This window comes from Ranitomeya imitator, chromosome 8, assembly GCF_032444005.1.
Source record: "Ranitomeya imitator isolate aRanImi1 chromosome 8, aRanImi1.pri, whole genome shotgun sequence".
Taxonomy (NCBI): domain Eukaryota; kingdom Metazoa; phylum Chordata; class Amphibia; order Anura; family Dendrobatidae; genus Ranitomeya; species Ranitomeya imitator.
Genome location: NC_091289.1, coordinates 46229391 through 46248346, shown reverse-complemented (window position 1 = coordinate 46248346; position 18956 = coordinate 46229391). Strand labels below are relative to the sequence as shown.

The 18956-nt window shown below is 41.3% G+C and overlaps 1 protein-coding gene across 1 annotated transcript in view; it reads right to left on the bottom strand.

Moving 5' to 3' along the window:
* The window catches only part of ELFN2 (extracellular leucine rich repeat and fibronectin type III domain containing 2), a 160305-nt gene extending 150393 nt beyond the window's left edge, over positions 1 to 9912 (bottom strand). Inside the window, exon 1 of the mRNA XM_069736847.1 lies at positions 9074 to 9912. The gene's annotated coding sequence lies outside the window, so the exon portion shown is untranslated. The remainder of the gene's footprint in view (positions 1 to 9073) is intronic.
* Between the last annotated feature and the right edge of the window lie 9044 nt (positions 9913 to 18956).

The following is an 18956-nucleotide window of genomic DNA, read 5'->3' as shown; positions in this document are numbered from 1 at the left end:
ACTTTTTTGAGCTTTATGATTAGGCATGGAATTTAAATCTATGTTAAAGAAAAGTGAAGTAATGTACCGTCCCTTAGGGCTTTTGCACATGGCTGCAATGTTATTCTATATTCATATTTTTTTTCCTGCATGCCCAAGTTTGATCTGATATTTGGATGACTTTTGGCCATGCAAGTCAACGAGCGAGTGAAAACCATCGAATTACACTCGGATGACATCTGAGTGCAGCCCAATTTCCATGGACTGCTAGAATGGGGAAAATTGAGAATTTTTTCCATCTTCTCATATGAGAGAATCCCTTTTGGAAAAATAAATTCAAAACATCACTGAAATGTGAATATTCACCAAAACATTAAATAATAAACATAGCTGTAGTAACCATAATACTTTACAATCAGATCAGAATTCTAAATTTAAGAGGAACTAAACTTTTTCTAGATAAAAAGTCATTTTGTAATATAATTCCTAAACATGAAGGTTTATTATGTTTTTTTAGGTTTCCTAAACTTCACACAAACTTATACTGTATATACTGTCTGTGTTACAGAGTAGTTTCTATTACTTGTATGTTTCCACTTACTCTTTTCTGTAAGTACATGGACGCGGCCATTGCACCCGAAATAAAAACATCCGGTGTTACTTTGCTGGTCGAATATTAAAAGTAGAAAAAGAGGAAACTGAACACGTAATATTTATTCATAAAGTCTTTCACTTTTTTTTTCTTGTAAGCCATACAAAAAAACTCTGTTGCTTACTGGAAGCAGTCAATAAACAGGCCGGATGCTGTTGACTGATCTTATTGTGTCTTGTTTTTTTGAATTATGGCAAGTGACTTACTGAGCCCTAAGGCTACGTGCACACGTTGCGGAAAGTCCTGCGGATTTTTCAGGACTGATTTTGGTAAATCCGCAGGTAAACCGCGCTGCGTTTTTACCTGTGGAATTACCGAGGATTTACCGCGTTTGTTTTGTGGTTTTTGTGTGGATTTCACCTGAAGTTTCCTATTGTGGAGCAGGTGTAAACCGCTGCGGAATCCGCACAAAGAATTGACATGCTGCGGAATAAACAACGCAGCGTTTCCGCACGTTTTTTTTCCCGCAGCATGTGCACTGCGGATGTTGTTTTCCATAGGTTTACATGGTACTGTAAACTCAGGGAAAACAGCTGTGAATCCGCAGCGTCAAAACCGCTGCGGATCCGCAGCAAAATCCGCAACGTGTGCACATACCCTTATTAAACAAGAGCAGCTTTCAGAGACTTGTCTTTATGTCCGAACTGAAGGCGGTAGGGTCAAATTTAATAGCCCAACTTTGGTGATACCAGGTTTCCCCCATATAAAGTATGGTCACCACCATTAAGACCTTTTTTTACAGCATGCTAGAATACTGTAAAAAAAAAAAGGTCCCTGGTCCTATTTGCAGATCCTAAAAAAAGATCTTTATTATACCCACAGATGGCACAGACCGGTCCGATAGTTGTCTCTTATCTTAACCCAACGCCTCCTCTCTTCCTTCGGTCCCTGCTTGGTGTGGATGATGCGTCCTACACAGGGCCGGACTGGCCATCTGGCAATTCTGGCAAATGCCAGAAGGGCCTGTCTGGTCATGGGCCGCCTTGCCTGCCACATTGTTAACAGAACCGGTGTTCTCAAGACACCCATACTGTTAAAGGGACTCTGTCACCTGAATTTGGAGGGAACAATATTCAGCCATGGAGGCGGGGTTTTCGGGTGTTTGATTCACCCTTTCCTTACCCGCTGGCTGCATGCTGGCTGCAACATTGGATTGAAGTTCATTTTCTGTCCTCCTTAGTACACGCCTGCGCAAGGCAATCTTGCTGTAAAAGAGGCCTTAATGGTGGTGATGTTACTTTATATGGGTGACAGGTTCCCTTTAAATTATATTGTCAGAATGTCTTACAATGTATAGAGAGTCCATTTCAGGTGCAGCTTATTTTGGACTCCGCGTTGTGCATTTTTTTTGTTGCCATTTTTATCATTTACAATTTACTTAACAACAAAAGAAAGGTATAATAAAACTACTGCGGGTGACTTCAAAAACATTTCTGAGGTTAGAACGTCCCATAAATCGTCTCTCCTCTCTTTCTGGATAGAGGCGCATTAATCATTCGATTTTATATGAAAGATCTGGGTTGCAGTCCAAAAAAAAAATCCCAGCCTGGTACAAGTTTTAATCTGTGGTTGAATAACTTTAAAGGATTAGAAAAACAAAAAAAAACAAACATTACTTAATATTTCAACTAATGAATGAGAATGTTATAAAATTCCTTTTCATTTTTGTTTTTTGTTTTTTAGTTTCGCGGGCCTGGGTAGAAGGTTGTGGAAGTAATAAGGGTTAGAAGCAAAAAGGCGTTAAAAAATAAATAATAATACGTTTCCATGTCTAATGTTTTATATTGTAACTTTGATATGTAGATTTAAAAAAAATATAGCTATATAGTGTAATAACATAAATACCTAATTCAGGCATTGGGTATGATTATATCTGCAGGGGACATTAACAGCTGATTCAAAGCAGTAGAAAATATACCAGTATTTATGGCACATTTATTGCACACGTTTTTGATAGGGGTAAGTATACAGGCTCCTAGAGAATTTTGTTCTATAACAAAACACACAAAGTAACTAAAATGGCAGACTGTGTCTCGATATCAATAAGATGCCTAACAAACTGGGCATTCCTGCATATGTTGTGACTATCGTACAGTCGTGGGACATGCAGCCGCGGGGACTTGAAGATATTTTTTTGGGACAATCAGTTAGCATATGAGCATGCTCAGATAACACCTTATCCGAATAAGTTCGGTCAGCACTAGTGATGAGATATGAGAAACTCCATGTGATTTGGGGATTTTCATAGGCAGAGAAGTCAATTGCTCAATAATGTGTGATGCATAAACCTACACTAAAAAGGAAATGTGTCACGAGTTTATTTTTTACTAATTTTAAATCAAATACTGATAAATATTTTTTGTTCGTTTTTTTTTTTTGACGATAGACGATTTTATTGTTTTCTGTACATGATTATGGGGGTGGCCCGATATGCTGTTAACAACATTTAGAAACTAAACCCTTACAGCCTCCATATGGACCATCAGAAACAATAATTACTTTCATTGATTTCGATGGGAAAAAGTTGTGGGCATATTTCGTGAACTGCGCAGAGGTCATTGCGCAGGGAGGGTGGAAGAGTTGAGCTTTGAATGATGGATCCTTTGTCATCTGTAGACAAGTGATAACCTTCATTGTTATAATGCCTGTGATGAGAATGAAACCACTTCTTAAAGGCCCAGAATAGAACAGAAAATGTCAGATTGATATTAAAGGGGTTGTCCCTTTTCAGAAAATCACCTATCACCAAAATCACCTATCGCCCACTATCCTCAGGCTGAGTGCTGAGTCTCTTGTGCTGGTTCCAGTTTCCAATATTGGTTGTGGCGCCGAAGTCAGCATGGCAGCCAATCAGTGAGCTCAGCAGCTCTGAGTGGAGGGCATTCTATCCGGACACGTAGAGCTGCTGAGCTCACTGATTGGTTCAATGTTATCTCGGCAATGAAGCCAATACCGGACACCAGTAACAGCGACAGAAATGCAACACTGGACCTGGGGTCAGTGAGTAAAGCGTGCTTGTTTTTTTGTTACGAACTGTGGCTGGGGACTAAGATTTTCTGAAAGGGAACAACCCCTTTAGGCTAAATGACCATAGTATAAACTGTAAGTAAAAAAAATCAAAAGTTCAAAAAAAGTCACCAAAAATTTGTCAAAATATTCAAAACTTGATTGAAATGATGAGTAATTTCCTAATGACGTATTCTCTTTAGTGGAAACTCCTATAACTGACAGTAAGTGTGCGCTGTGAATGTTGGGTTGTCTTTTACATTTTTTACGCCATTATTTACTTTTTCTGCTTTATGTTGTGTTTGCAGGATTTACATGACGGATCGCCCATTAGAAGCCTTCATACGCGTCCATGTTACACTGTTTTACTGACACAACACACTGATTTATTAAGGCTGTTCAGAACCAGCTCATCTAATTAATGTATACATGGGTATTGATTGGCCAACTATGATACATAATGAAGCTACAGACTGCATTGTTTTCTCATATTGTATCCTACATTTCAGGTCGTAAAAGTAGCTGCTACCGAATTAGTAATAGCACCTGGTGAAATGAGATAATGTGCCACCTAAAGAAGAACGGTTTGACCCTTAAATTCGTCATACTTGCCCTGCCATTATTATGTATCTGAGTCTGTGTCCTAAACTTAAAGTTTAAAGTCTGCAACATCGGACACATAACACTATAGAACCTCACAAGTTTGTATGTTCTGTTTCTACCCAACAGTCAAGATTAAGACAATTCAATACAATGGCAATATCCAAAATCACAAGTTGGATTCAATACTCCATGTAGATTTAAACCCTTTAAAGACCACCACCTAGTCCTCTTTCCTTCAAAGACCACCACCTAGTCCTCTTTCCTTCAAAGACCACCACCTAGCCATCTTTCCCTCAAAGACAACTATCTAGACCTCTTTCATTCACAGACCACCACCTAGTCTTCTTTCCTTCAAAGATCACCATCTAGCCCTCTTTCCATCAAAGACCGCCATCTAGCCCTCTTTCCTTCACAGACCACCACCTAGTACTCTTTCCTTCAAAGACCACCATCTAACCTTCTTTTCTTCAAAGACCACCATCTAGCCCTCTTTCCTTCACAGACCACCACCTAGTCCCCTTTCCTTCAAAGACCACCATCTAGCCCTCTTTCCTTCACAGACCACCACCTAGTCCTCTTTCCTTCAAAGACCACCATCTAGCCCTCTTTCCTTCACAGACCACCACATAGTCCTCTTTCCTTCAAAGACCACCACCTAGCTCTCTTTCCCATTGGGACAATTGATCAAACTGAGGATATTCCCCCTGTGTGGATTCATGAGTTTAGCCGAGATATTTTGTGGCTCTTGATTTTGGAAGATCTTAATTTCTCATTGAAAAATTGATATTATGGGTGCCCAAAAATTATTTCATGGGTGTCCAAAAATTTCACACACCTTAATGAACAGAGAAATAGGCAATTAATTCGTGACAATTACCGTAATTTCCTGTGAGGAAAGAAAATTAACTTGCAAATGGAAGGTACCCTACAAGTGAATATCTGAAACTTTAACAAGCCTCGAAACATGATAGGGATGTTAGCTAAGCCAGACAGCTGTTTTGGGTACTTGCTTCTCATCAGTTTAGAGAAGGGTTTTTGGTTGAATGAATAAGATACCCTTCATGCTGCTTTTGTATTCTAAGTGCCAAAATTGTGTTCTGCCCTGATGGGGGCAGGTACCTTATAAATTGAGTTACAGGGTACCTCCAATAAGTGCCACTAACATTATTCCTTTCCTCCTCGGAGAAATACTGAGCAACTTGTAATGCTTTATTTTCCTTGCAATCCAAAACAAACATAACTTGCTCCATTCGCCAAAGTTTAACCATTTAAATGGCGCTATCAATCGCTAATAATGGAATTTAAATAATATCATTGCCAGTGCCCAAATGCTCTAGTTTCCCATCTGCCACCCAGCGACGCAATCGTTGGTGAACCGCTGGATTACCAAGGCAGCCGGGGGCCAACTGAAGGCCCCAATAATTGTCATCTTGGTCCTCCTATGAAGCTCAGTCAAAGGCTGAGCTTCATAGGAGATTAGAGAATCACAATTTCTCTGCATATTGCAATACCATTACATTGCAGTATATAACATAAGTGATCAAATGATTGCAGGGCCAAATCCTCCAAGGGGTCTAAAAACAAGCAAAAAATGCTTTAAAAAACTATATGAAAAATATATAAAAATTCAAATCAACCCACACAAACATATTTGATGTTACCATGTCCAAAAAAGCACAATCTATCTAAATATAAAACCGAGTCGCTGAACATACCCATAAAATACAATAAAAAGCAATCAAAATGTCCTACCGACCCTAAAATGATATATTACAAATAAAATACATATGTAATAAAAACATCATCTCAGCCCACAAAAAAAAATCCCTCACCCAGATCTAGGGCTGGACAGAAAACTAAAATAAAGTTATGAGGCTCAGAAAATGGCATCACAAATAAAATAGTTCTTTTCTTACATGCAAATTTTTTAAAAAAAATGAACATTAAAATATAAAAAAAACAGAACCTGTTTAGTATTGCCATAATGTTACTGACATAGAGAATCATCCACAATCAATTTTTACTGCCAATAAAATCAGAACCCATAAAACAATGGTGGAATTGTGCTTCTTTTCCCAATTTCGCCGCAGTTATAATATGCTTCTTGTTTTTCATTACAGTATGTGATAACATGAATGGTGGCATTCAAATCTAAAAAAAAAAATGTAAAACGCAAGCCTTCGCATAGATATGTCGACAGGAAAATAAAAACTTATGGCTCTTTGAACAAGGGGAGGAAATAAAAAAAAAAATCGAAAAGGCGAAAACTAAAATTCCCTGGTTGTTTAGGGGTTAAAAAGACTGATTCAGAATTAAATCTGTGATCGGATCATCTGGATCCCATTCAACATCATCGAATCATCTCCAATATGAGATTTCCTCCATAGCCAAACATCCCCCAAAAGTGGAAAGCAGTGATGAAATTAATATCAACCTGGCACATCACAGTGTATTGCAGAAATATGATTTTTTTTCCTCCTCGTTTGCCAAGTTCTAGACCTGCCAGTATGTCGCCATATTAGAATTTCTGGCACAGTGTAAATTACGGTACATCCTGCTTTATAATGGGTCCCATATCAGCTGCGAGGAGTATGGCCACAGATACAGCACAGATTCAACGTTTGTCCCTATCTTTAGGAACAAAATAAAAATTAGGAGGGTCATTATTAACGTCCCAGCTATTTGTACAGTGGAGTGTGTATTCTTGCAACTTCTTACTTATTTAAAGGGATCCAGTCACATTGTTCATGGAGTCCTATAGTATAAAGGTGGAGGAGCTGGCTAGCTTCCTTAAAAAAAGATTTGCCATCACTGATTAATATTCCTGCATTTATATCACTGCACTTCTTATGACTGGAGGTCCAGTAGGCGGTCCTGTTCAGTGATTGGCAGTTATCAATGCACAGTTATAGAGAAAAGGCGGTCACTCGTTACATAGGTCCGCCCACTGGACTACTAAGCATAGAAAGGATTATAATGAAATACAATCTTTTTTTCACTAGATGCTTCCAATCTAGAGAAAGTTTGCTGACTTTTCAGTCCAGCGTTGCACGTCCATAGCGCTTTATCAAGTGCACACTGTCTATATTGATCTGCATCTATACAGTGTTTCCTTATGGACTAGTCTATGGTTGTGTACGTATAAAGAAACAACATATGTCCATACATCTTGTCCGTAAAAAGCTTTTCCCATGAGCACAGTAGAATTTAATCAATAGATCTTGGAATAATAATAATTTTCACAATTGGATGTGTTGAAATAAAATGTTCCTGTGCCGAGATAATCTTATAAATGAGCCCCCGCTGTGTACTGTGTAATGGCCGTGTCTGACCGTACAGGGACATGGTCGGATCATACCACAGCTCCTGGGGAGGGGAGAAAGCAAAAGAGAGGATACAGGCAGGACAACATTGGATCACAAATTATTTTTTTGGGGAGCTAAAACAAGTTTTTAAACAGGCAGGGACATGTTTAAAGCAGCCTGTGCTGTCCTGCCTGTATCCTCTCTTTTGCTTGCCCCCTGCCCAGGAGCTGTGGTATGATCAGACCATGTCCCTGTACGGTCAGACACGGCCATTACACAGTACACAGCAGGGGCACATTTATAAGATTATCTCAGCACAGGAACATTTTATTTAAACACATCCAATTGTGAAAATTATTATTATTCCAAGATCTGTCGACTAACATGTACTTTGTTTGTGAGAAAACCAAAATCGTCAATGGGAGTAACAAGTGCAAATAATCCAATTTCATATATTGAAACTTGAAATCCCTCTTCCAGACATTCATTCTACTTCTAGGGAAACAGACATATTTCAATTTGCTCCATGTGATTTCCAGTGAATATATGACACCCAAGGCAGTAATAAAGGAGATTTAAAAAACAAAACAAAAACAAAAACCAACATTTTGTGATAGAAAGAGATTAAAACTCAACGTATTATAGGAAAACCCTTTGGGGAAAAAAACAAAACGCTGGAGCTGCCTATAAAATAATCATGACTGGACATGCATGGGAGGTGGAAAATTACTAATTATTATTATCACTCTATGGAAATGATGCTTCTCTCCGGATAAAAACAGTGACTAAAGGAATGCACAGTATCTTGGTCTTCATCCAAGTCGTAAAGAAGGTGGCAACCCTCAGTCTCCAATGAACGCGGAAACTAAATCCTAGCTGGGTCACCATAGAGCTACATCTGTCCCACAATCATATTTACGGTCATATGTTAGCGAAGAGCATGTAGTAGACGTAGTAAAGCACAAGACGTAGGCTTCGAGGATTACCGATCAGACACATAAATGCCCATAAATAATAAATAATCAGCTAAACACATCATGAACTTCAGTATCAGGACCTCATATGGTAAGACACAGGGTAGCAGGTGCCTGGAAACATAATGATCGTATGCAAATATCATAAGAAAAAAAAAAACCAAAGCAGCATGGATGAGAGTGTGGCAGAATGGATACTACTGCTGCACACATGCCTACATAGACGCAGATCTGCACACACTGGCACAAAACCGGCGGCGATACAGTATATCTGCAGATCTCGTCAGATGCAACTGATTAACCCCAACCAGACACATTTAATGAGTTCCACCAGAGAAATGATCCCATTTTCAATCGGAACACACCCAATGTGATCACATAAACCCAACATATTCTAGTGTTTCACATATTAGGATTATGGTTTTGATACTGATTTTTTGTAAAAAAAATAATGCAGGCACCATTGCTGTATAAGACATGGAACGCATGCACGTATCCTACACATTCGCACGCATGCATATATACACAGATATGTGACCACTCAAGCAGTTTACCAGTGTCTCGGTATTATCGGTCCCTGGTCCTCCTCATCTCTATGGCATTAGGGATCTGCTCATCCGCTTAGCAACCGGTGTCCCTGTCACTTTTCTTGCTCTCCTTGTCACTGACGCTTCCCCCTATTCGGTGTCACCAGCAGAGCTGTGTCCCTTGCGGCGCCAGAGACAGGCACCCAGACAGAAATCTTTCCAGATCTCCCCAGCTGTCTTACTCCAACAGATAGGCACCCACACAGCAAGGCGAGAGGGAGCGAAGAAGGGAGGGGAGCGAAAATAAAGGAGGAGGATAGAAAGAGGAAAAGAATACAGAATACAGAATACAGCGATGGAGCAAAGGGGATGGATGGATGGATGGGGAAAAAAAATTTGAAAGGCAAAATAGTGAATTATAACAATTCAAAATTGCGAAAATCTATAAGGAACAGGGTGAAAAAAACAAACCAAAGAGCTGCATGAATGAGGCGTGAGACTCCGCATAAGAGATGAGAGACATCTAGCAAATAAAAGGCAGTAGCATGATGGATGATAGGCGCACATTGAGCGAGAGAAAGGAAGAGAGGGCAGAAAATCAAAGCGGTGGGGACTGAAGCCTTGCAAATCATGAACAGCCACAGCCGGTGCAGCAGCAGACTGAGCCGGAGAGGAGATTATTGTGGGTCAAACCTGATTGAAAAGCCAGCGAGAAAGAAATCAGGATGAAGGGAGAGATTGTGCGAATGAGCGAGTGCGAAGAAAGAGGCGAGAGGCAAGAGAGACATGACACAGAAATAATAGAAGATGAAAAAGAGAGAAAAGGAGGAAAAAAAAAAACAGGAGGAATAGGAAGAAGCTCAGACCGTGTGTACAGTATGTGTTAGGAGAGGAGGGGGCTCGCAGCATTACGGGAGGGTGAGGAGATGATGGAGATCAAATATACACACCATGATAGGAAGAAGACCCAATAAATGGGACAAGCGGCCCAGTGCACAGTGACCGGTAATGAGGGTCTCTAAACTTAGGCAATATTATCTCAAATGACCTTCCAGTCTATATAGTAGGATCTCCAGTGGCCGTCCTGGACATCATTCATGTACTAGAACATCTCCAGGAATAAGAAGCTGCCCTCTATCCCAGGAGAAGGTCCCACCGAATCTAGTCTGGAGTACAGTCGAGGAACCCTTTCCTCCTAAGTAAATGGGTATTTTGTTTTCCTGGATAGTCACTTAAGTGACCGATGAGCCTCCCCGTCCCACAGTATGTGGTGGAACCTCGTTCCAATAGTCTGAATCACCTTCTACGTAATGAGAAGTGTCAGGGAGGTTATGGCCTCCTCAACATGTCTGTATGACCCGCAGATCAATCAATCAAAATTAAATGAGAGACGAATAAGAGAGAGGAAGAAAAGTGTGATTCAGGAATTAGCCTGCAACGGTATGGCAGGTCCACAGGAATGTACCACGAAACACTGACCTAGGTCCAGAACCCACTGTGTCGTGTTACCCCGAGCCAGCGTCAGTAAAAGAAGAATACCCTGTTATCCTAGTCTGGAGGGTTAGGAAAAGGAAAATCAGACAAAAATTGAATTAAAATTCCAAGCTTTGACCCCCTGTGGTGTGCCTAAATTGCCTGAAATGTCAACTTTCAAAAATGTTTAAGCTTATTTTTTTTATAATACTTACTTATATAGCGCCATTAACTCCGCAGCGCTTTACAGACATCATCGTCACTTTCCCCTTTGGGGCTCACAATCTAGATTCCCTATCTGTATGTCATTGGAGTGTGGGAGGAAACCGGAGAACCCGGAGGAAACCCACCCAAACACGGGGAGAACATACAAACTCCTTGCAGATGTTGACCTTGGTGGGATTTAAACCCAGGACCCCAGCGCTGTAAAGCAACCACTGAGCCACCATGGTGGCCAAGATTACATTTTTATGTAATTTATATGGAAATTCATTGAAATCCCTTACAAGGAAACTTCTATGTGACTTATTATAGGTGGAAAAACATCTTTTTGTATAGAGAAATTCTTATATGGACCATTTGGGAAAAAATAAGGTGATGGTGAAGGATTCAACATCTTACATAGTAAATTCCCACAAGACTGTATTATGTTGCCTATGAAATTGGTATGATTTTGCATGATGCCTCCACACTATTTTACAACCTAGATTCAAGCACCATATATCTGCCACATTTATGGGGCCTTATTGGGAATAATGTGTTGCTGCTTGGTAGGTGTATGTTCGAAATGAGGATTTTTCCATTAAAGCAATACCCCTTGAAATTTGCAGCAGACACCTTAGGGCTAGCTCACACGACCTTAAATTTTCCCATGCGATCGATTATGCTAATGACACTCCGATCAAACTCTGATTCGAGTTTGATCAGGTTGTCAGTTTAGTGTGATCCGATTTTCTTGGATGAGAGAATTGTAGCACACTGTGAGGAGGAGAAGATGGAGACCAAAATTTCTCCACCTTCTCTATTCTGTGACTGGACTCAAATGTCATCCAAGTGCCATCCGATGTTATCCATGCACCCATAGACTTCAATGGGTGAGTGGCATCCGATTTGAACTGCTAATTGCAGTGTGCTGTGATTTTTTTCCTTATGCCAAATCGGTATGAGAAAAATTAAACACTGTCTCATAGTATAACATTAGTCCGATTGTTATCCGATAAAGCGTTGGATAGCACTCATCCAATGGATACGGTGGTGTAAGACATTCTTACTTCCTGTGGATCTGTATGTGGTTGTAGCTTCACGCGTTTTGCACTGCATCTGCATAAAGAAGTGACATGAAATATTCCCAGAATTCATGGAAAATCTTCTAGGCACTTCCAAAATCATCCAAAAGCAATGGATCCAAAAGGTTCCTCATACATGATGTCAGTATATATGGTCATCAGAAAAAGACCTGGCGTCCAATCAACCATTTATGGAGCACAACGGATCGTAGAAAGCTGTAGGCTGCAAAGTAGATGTCCTTTTGGGTGAAAATTTTTGACCATGTGCTTTGCTCACTAATCTACTGTGGCCATTTGGAAAGCCCTCTATAAAAGTTGGCAAGCATGCCATGGCACTACCTAGCAAGGGAGGATTTTTTTTCTCAATACAAATGGGTTTTACGCATCTTTTTATCATTGAATCAGTCGTCCAAAGTAGCAATGAAAGACACGGGATAAAATAATTAAGAGGGCTGGAAGTTCTATAACTAAAAAATGTACTCCAGACATAGGAGTTCCATCATGGATGGTCTACCAACCTGGTTCCCAAGAACAGCAAGTGGAGAAGAGTATTTCAGTGTGCGTATATACTGTAAGCTTTGACCTATATATTAACTGTGGCAAGTAATATGGAAGGCTGCTTCCAAGCCACCAAATCTAATCTCAATGGTACAGATATGACCTCGGTACGAGATAAAGCAGATGGATGAAATGACCTCCTGTACTATACCGTATGCTCGCATTCAGTGATGTGGGCAGCACGGAGCATTACAGTCTTGCATGCAATGTAACCTATAACTATATTAAAAATATAAAAGAATTTAAAGTACAAACTTCTAGGGACTGGCACTGATCATAGCTGTATAAAAATAGAAAGAAAAAAGTGTGCACCACTTAATCCAATGAAATTAATCAAATTAGCCAGGTGCTACTCAATGCACGACCAAAACATAAAAAGATGAGAAGAAAGAGCGCAAAGTATAGTGCACACAAGGCGATGATATATCGAAAAGCTGCTTTATTAACAACAATGCCAAGTTAGACAGCAAAATACAATTAAAAACATTTAAAATTGTGATGGAGCGACATGCAAGACAATGCAGGGCAGGTGAGTAAGAAATGTGCAAACAATACAAAAAATATTGAATGTTCACAGAGACAGTCCACATACCACATACATGGCAGAAACAATATGTATAATAAATAGAAAAAACTTATTACTGGTTCGGCCAAGTTCCTACCCATGGGCGGACATACCGTTGGTTCAACCGGTGCAGTTGCATCGGGGCCCGGAGGCTTTGGGGGGCCCCTGCAGGCAGGGCCGGCATTAGGGGCAGGAAGCTGCCTAGGGCCCTGCTCCACCAGGGGCCCCCAGCTAGTGGCACATCACACAGCCAGTATGGGGCCCCAGTGAGGCAGAGGGGCCCGCCTGCCGCTAGCTCCGGCTGCCCAGCCGCATTGAACTATATCGGCATCTGCCGGTACAGTTCAAAGCAATGATGGAGGAGAGAGCATCAGATGACGCTCCCTCTCCCATCAGTCCCTGCTCTGCCTCTGACACTGTGGGTGTGCAATGACGTCATTGTGTACTCACTGTGTGTCGAGCAGTGCAGCAGTTGTGACAGGAGCAGGGAGCAGCGTGGGCACGAGGAGAGGTGAGGAGTGTTTTTTTACAATAACAGGAAGATGCGGGCTGTGCTATATACTAATTTGTGGGCTGTTATACTAAGTGTTTGTGATATATACAAGTGGCTGTCCTATATACTAAGTGGCTGTGCTATATACTAAGTGGCTGTGCTATAGACTACATGGGCTGTGTTATACTATGTGGGTTGCTTTATACTAAGTGGGCTATGTTATACTAAGTGGCTGTGCTATATACTATGTGGGCTGTTATATTATGGGCTGTGTTATACTATGTGGCTGTGCTATATAGTACGTGACTGTGCTATATACTACTTGGGCTGTGTTATATACTAAGTGGTTGTGCTATATACTAGTATGTGAGCTGTGTTATATACACTACATGGCTGTGCTATATACTAAGTGGCTGTGCTATTTGCTAAGTGGCTGTGCTATATACTATGTGGGCTGTGTTATACTATGTGGGCTGTGTTATACTACGTGGCTGTGCTATATACTAAGTGGCTGTGCTATATAATACGTGGGCTGTGTTATACTACTTTGCTGTGCTATATACTACGTGGCTGTGCTATATACTATGTGGGCTGTGCTATATACTACATGGGCATGCTATATACTACGTGGGCTGTGTTATACTATGTGGCTGTGTTATACTATGTTGGCTGTGTTATATACTACATGGGTTGTGCTATATACTAGTACGTGGGCTGTGTTATATACTAAGTGGCTGTGCTATATACTATGTGGGCTGTGTTATATACTAAGTGGCTTTGTTATATATTACATGGCTGTGCTATATACTAGTACGTGGGCTGTGTTATATACTACGTGGCCGTGCTATATACTACGTGACTGTGCTATATACTTCTTGGGCTGTGCTATATACTACGTGGGCTGTGTTATATACTATGTGGGCTGTGTTAAATGCTACATAGGCCATGCTATATGCTACGTGGGCTGTGTTATATACTACATGGGCTGTGCCATATACTACGTGGCTGTGCTATAAACTACTTGGGCTGTGTTATATACTATGTGGACTGTGTTACATACTATGTGGTTGTGCTATGTACTACGTGGCTGTGCTATATATACTATGTGGGCTGTGCTATGTACTATGTGGGATGTGTTAAATACTACGTGGACTGTGTTAAATTCTACATGGTCCATGCTATATGCTACGTTGGCTGTGTTATACACTACATGGGCTGTGCTATATACTATGTGGCTGTGCTATATACTACGTGGGCTGTGTTATACTACGTGGCTGTGTTATACTACTTGGGCTGTGTTATATACTATGTGGGCTGTGTTATATACTAGGTGGGCTGTGCTATATACTAGGTGAGCTGTGCTATATAATACATGGGCTGTGTTAAATGCTACGTGGGCCGTGCTATATGGTACGTGGGCCGTGTTATTTACTACGTGGCTGTGCTATATACTATGCGGGCTGTGCTATATACTATGCGGGCTGTGCTATATGCTATGTGGGCTGTGCTATATACTATGCGGGCTGTGCTATATACTATGTGGGCTGTGCTAAATACTATGCGGGCTGTGCTATATACTATGGGTTGTATATTATATTCTATTTGGGAGGCTGTGTTATATACTCTGTGGCTGGGTTAAGTACGATGTGGGCTGTGTTAAATACTACGTGGCTGTGCCATATACTACGTGGGCTGTGTTATACTATGGGCTGTGTTATACTACGTGGCTGTACTATATAGTACGAGACTGTGCTATATACTACTTGGGCTGTGTTATATACTAAGTGGCTGTGCTATATATTAGTTTGTGGGCTGTGTTACATACACTACATGGCTGTGCTATATACTAAGTGGCTGTGCTATTTACTAAGTGGCTGTGTTATACTACTTGGCTGCTCTATATACTATGTGGCTGTGCTATATACTATGTGAGCTATGCTATATACTACGTGGGCTGTGCTATATACTATGTGGGCTGTGATATACTACTAATTGGCTGTGTCATACTACGTTGGCTGTGTAATATAATATGTGGGTTGTGCTATATACTAGTACATGGGCTGTGTTATATACTAAGTGGCTGTGCTATATACTATGTGGGCTGTGATATACTAAGTGGCTTTGTTATATACTACGTGGCTATGCTATATACTAGGTCATGGGCTTTATTATATACTACGTGGCTGTGCTATATACTACATGGGCTGTGTTATATATTATGTGGGCTGTGTTATATACTATGTGGTTGTTCTATATACTATGTGGCTGTGCTATATACTATGTGGCTGTGCTATATATGCTATGTGGGCTGTGTTAAATACTACGTGGGCTGTGTTAAATGCTGCATGGGCCATGCTATATGCTACATGGGCTGTGTTATACACTACATGGGCTATGCTATATACTAGGTGGGCTGTGCTATATACTAGGTGGGCTGTGCTATATACTACATGGGCTGTGTTAAATGCTACGTGTGCCGTGCTATATGCTACGTGGGCCGTGTTATTTACTATGTGGCTGTGCTATATACTATGCGGCTGTGCTATATACTATGCGGGCTGTGCTATATGCTATGTGGGCTGTGCCCATGGATGACTATGGCGGTGCATTATACTATATGGAGCACTATGAGGAGTGTATTATACTATGTGGGGGATTATGGGGACTATGGGAAGTGTATAATACTATATTGAGGACTTTGGGGAGTGTATTATACTATATGGAGGACTATGGGGCACATTATATTATATGGAGGACTATGGGGTGTGCATTTTACGATATGGAGGACTGTAGTGCACATTATAACACATGGAGGACTATGGGGTGTATTACGCTAAACAAGCAAAATGCTACATATTCTTCGAGTGATTGGATTGTTTGTGCCGAAAAAGAAATCATTGTTCTCAGTAGCACATCGCAGGTGTAAACTGTAGATGTGCTGCTGATAATGTGATACTGTATAGTGATCTGTTAGTGATCATTCTATCCCCATCATTCTTTCTCAGTTGGTGTAAAGAGGCCGGGAAACAAGCATTAAACGATTTCAGTATTGTCGATCACACTCATTTAGTGGCCTGAACTCAGCGCATGTAAATACAACCGAAATACTTCTGTGTGATGTGCAATATGTTAGCATTTGGGGCCCCATTTTAAACTTTGCCTAGGGCCCCACTTTGCCTAAAACCGGCCCTGCCTGCAGGGCGGCTAATATTGAAGACAATCTGGCTAGTTTATCTGGCTCCGTGGGGCTCCTGGCCAGATTGCCTCATGGGCGGCGGGCAGGGAGCAATCCCTGCAGCTCGGCTGCCTGCAGGAGAAAATGGGAGTGGAGCTGCAGGGAATGGATCCATCCTGCTTCCTGTCTCACACATCAGCGGCTGAATGACATCATCATTCAGCGCCACGGCTGTGCGAGACAGGATGCTGCCGGCGATGGTGGGGCTTCAGAATACCGTGCGCATAGGTGAGTGTGTGTGTGTAAGCAGAGAAGTAAATAGTGCTGTGTGTGTCTGTGTGTGTGTGTAGGTGGAGGAGAGGGCATTGATGGGGTTGCTAGGGCGGAGGGCAATGATTGGGTTGACGGAGAGGGCAATGATAGGGGTGGAGGGGAGGAGGAAATGATGGAGGTGGTGAATGGCCAATAATGGGATGGTCGGGAGAAAGCAATAATGGGGGTGGTGAAGAGGGCAATCATGGGGGTGGGGGAGAGGGCAATAATGGAATGTGGGGGGAGGAGGACAATGGGGTGTGTGAGGGATTGGGATGGTTGGAAACGGGATTTATGATGGATTTAGGAACGGGGAGGTGGAGGAGGACGTTATCGATTATTATGTTTAACACAATCCCTTAGTATACAGTGTACTCATGTACTCACTTATGTATAGCACAGTCCTATATATATATATATACATATATACATATATATATATATATATATATATCAGTATATATATATCTTTGTCACGTTAAAAGGACCCAGACACATTTCCTGCCCAGGGGCCCCAAGCTGTCTGGGTCCGCCCCTGTTCCTACCACATTTGAAATAGTTTGAACAACATATGCTCCCATTAAATATATACGTATACATACAGTATCTCTGGGAGATAATGCAAGCTACAGTCTGAAAGCAGACATGCCTGATCTATATCTACCCTAACAATGAATTGTCCACAGATGCCATAAACATTAAAATATTGTCTAAACCTTTCAATATCAGTGGGCTCAGCCTAAATTAAGGTACCGTCACACTCAGCGACGCTGCAGCGATATAGACAACGAGCCGATCGCTGGAGCGTCGCTGTTTAGGTCACTGTAGAGACGTCAAACACAGCAGCTCCAGAACGATGCAGGAGCGATCCAGTGACGTAACGGCGACTCACTTCTCGCTCTCGCTGGTTGTTAGCTCCATGTAAAATGTTGCTGGCATCATTGCTTTTGATGTCAAACATGACGATACACGCCGACCTAACGACGAAATAAAGTTCTGGACTTCTAGCTCTGACCAGCGATGGCACAGCGGGATCCAGATCGCTGCTGCGTGTCAAACACAACGAGATCGCTATCCAGGACGCTGCAACGTCACGGATCGTTGTCGTTCTCGTTGCAAAGTTGCTGAGTGTGACGGTACCTTTGGTCTAATGTGTATGAGTGCCTAATTACCCTAAAAATTAGGTGAGAAATTTTTGATTGGTAGGGATTTGACCACTGTGACCCCCAATGATGCCAAGAACAACGTCAATGAAGCTCAGAAGCTATAAGAAAGTTCTCCAACAAAATGGCACATTTTTTTACAAAACTTGAAGAAGAGAGAAAGAGGCATAGTTCCGGTGGCATGGTGCCTCCTTGACTTTACAAATTACAGCGTGCTCCATCTACCTAGTAAAAAGACTTTTACTATACATTTTGACGCTGTCAGACTATATAGAAACACACCATAATAACAAAAGGGATGGTTGCAACACCTCGCTATTAATTTATTTATACATGTCCAGGAGGAATAACAGAAACGATGCAAGGCAAGTTCTAAAAAAAGATGCTCCAGAATAATTTTAATTTCTCAGACTTTATTTTATGAGAAATACAAGGATTTACTAAACCAGATGATCAGGTTCGTGGAAGCCTGGCAGCTGTTAATAGAGCTTCCATGTACAGGCTTAGTGCAATCCACTCTGTTTACCAGATGCCAGATTTTGCCCTGGCTTTCACCCTTTAACCCCTGTACAGGGATGTGAATTGACAGAAGGACCTCTGGGTAGGGGCCACAGAGTCAGCTGGCAGGAAAAGGTTTGTTATGCAGGACTGATACTAACAGGTCACATCAGAAACAAAATCAGAAAGCAAATGGTGGTCAAAATACAAGTCAAAGAAAGGGATAAATCGGGATGACACAACAAGAGCACAGAACAGACCTAAAGACCAGGTAGGCAGAACTATTGACTGGCAGTAGAAATCCAGACCAAAATTATCCCCATAGCTCCCTGATTCAGCAGCATGAAAAGTCCCAAACAAAAACAGGGCTGTCATTGTGAGGCGTCA